The sequence below is a fragment of the Vespa velutina genome, chromosome 7, assembly GCF_912470025.1.
Source record: "Vespa velutina chromosome 7, iVesVel2.1, whole genome shotgun sequence".
NCBI lineage: Eukaryota > Metazoa > Arthropoda > Insecta > Hymenoptera > Vespidae > Vespa > Vespa velutina.
The window spans coordinates 3,782,528-3,785,027 of NC_062194.1; the positions used below are offsets into that span (position 1 = coordinate 3,782,528).

The 2,500-nt window shown below is 27.0% G+C and overlaps 1 protein-coding gene across 5 annotated transcripts in view; it reads left to right on the top strand.

Annotated features, from left to right (window-relative positions):
- The window catches only part of LOC124950575 (RING finger protein nhl-1), a 62,404-nt gene that overhangs the window by 34,991 nt on the left and 24,913 nt on the right, over positions 1 to 2,500 (top strand). The window lies entirely within an intron of this gene.

Here is a 2,500-nt window from a genome sequence, read left to right on the forward strand (position 1 = left end):
ATTTTTTTGTATGAGTCAACATCCATTGAATTGTAAATACTCTTATAAATGAAAAATGAATGGAAAAATATTCATTGATATTTTTGTATACATGCACATTATATATACGATTATTCATAAATCTCTCATCATTTTTACTTTGGTGTAAAAATAAATATATATTATTTGTCACATTTGATTTGAACGTTGACAGTAATCAATAAATAAAATCAATTTCATTGAAATTTTTATATCTAAATAATGAAATAAATAAAGAGAAAAACTTTTATTTATAAACATAAAAGATTTTTTTCTTATTCCATCTATTTTATGAAAATGATTTGTATATATATATATATATATATTTGCACAATTGTTCTTAAATTAAATTAATTTAAATTATATTTCCGGTAAGGTGTTACTAATGGCTACGTAAATAGATACATACGTACACCAATGACCAACATATTTTATTACGAGCTTAGTATTCGAAAAAAAGCAATCCGTTCGATCAAGATACAGTCGAGTCGTTAAAACGAACATTGGCATATTGCCCAAACGAAAATTCCAATTGGAAAGGCCGTTCGTACGAGAGAGAACTTTAGGAACGTAATCCTATCGGCTCGATATCTTCTTCGATAATTGTTCTCTCAAAGTAAACATCGATTATGTCTGGCATCTCGTTGTCATTCCATATCGATCGTTCGTCGATAATGAAATTCTATGGGATTTTCTAACACCCTTAAATCCTAATTTCATATACATAGAATAAATATATCGATTTTGGATAATCAGTTTGATCATGTTAACGTTAACATCGCCATTTAAACGTAATCACTGCTCTCGCTAACTCCCCTAATTGAGTTAAATGACTCTCATACTTTAATTACCAATCAACGTGAAACATTTATTAATTACTTTAAGGGTACTACATAGAAACGTAATTAAACTTATACGATTATAACAATTAGTTATGCGAATAAATATAGAAAATCACCTTTACTCAATATTTTAATGAATATCGCATCTATAATGTTCTAATAAATATTCAACTTTCAAGTTATATATGCCCTCGTATAATATAAATATACGAATATGCGTACGTAAATATGCGTCACGTTATTGCATATCTCGATTATTAACAAAAGTAGAAGTAAAAAAGTAAAAAAGAAATTTTTGTTTTTCTTCTTTCTTTTTTGTTTCTTCTGTTTTTTCTGTTTATTTATTTATTTATTTATTTTTTTTTTTTTTTTTTTAATTTTCCATAATTAACATCGTACTCGGTGTAATGTTGAAATTAAAAAGGCTTTGAATATGAGAAAAGGGGAACAACAATGACGAACGAAAGAAAAAAAATTTCATATGAATTTTTTATGTTAAAATAAAACCAAGCTTTTCAAGCTCGCTCGTTCTTTTAATTTCACTTTTTTTTCTTCTCCTTTTTCTTTTTTTTTTTTTTTTTTTTTTTTTTTTTTACATCCTCATTTTATATCCTCATATATGTATGTATGTAATATATTTTTTAGCGCAAAAAATTTTGATATATATATATATATATACATATCAAATAATTTAATTCGAAATAAATGTTAGAAATTCCATTGAATTTCCTTCCATGAGTTATATCACGTTAATGCAATAGCGTTGTTTCCTAATAAAACGAAACGAAACGAAACGAAACGAATCGAAACGAGACGAGACGAGACGAGACGAGACGAGACGAAACGATACGAAGCATTGGGAGTAAGAGAAGGAGATTTCAAAAGCTGCTCTATCGACCCAGACTCGGACATTTTGAACGAGCCGTCAAAAAGTGTTTCGGCAAACCGCACAAGAGCCTCGTACCGATCATCATCGATATACCGCGTCGATGCTACGATCAATACCATTAAGCCGTCAAAGCAGGTTATTAATCTGATTTCGCATGGCGAGTATACTCTCGCGAGCAGGTGTTTTACGCTCGTCGAACTTTATCTCGCAGCGATGCAAATAAAATCATTCCCTGATATATATATATATATATATATATATATATATATATATATATATATATATTCCATCGAAATAGAAATAAAAGGAGACGTCGCATTTATATACACTGTGATTCGTGTCAATCTCCTTTTTTTTCTTTTTTTTTTTTTTTTTTCTTTTTCGTATATATTACGATATCCCATCTTTTTGGTTTTTGTTTTTCTTCTTTTTTTTTTTTTTTTTTTTTCTTAAGGAAAAGAAAAAATGCATTCTCCATTTTACAAGTTTACATTTTGGATAGATTATTAAATTACGATTTAAAGATAAAAGTATGTCTATAAAAACGATTCGATAATAATTAATTTCTATTAAAAATTGAGAAAAGTTTTTAAATAATATATCTTTGTGAAAAATATTCTACGTTTCTTTTTTTTTTTTTTTTTTTTTTTTTTCAGTGTCTGATATAACAATACGTTAAATATTATTGTAAACATGTTTATGTTTTTTTAATCACGTTTTAAAAGATTAAAGGAACATATGTGAGAGTAAT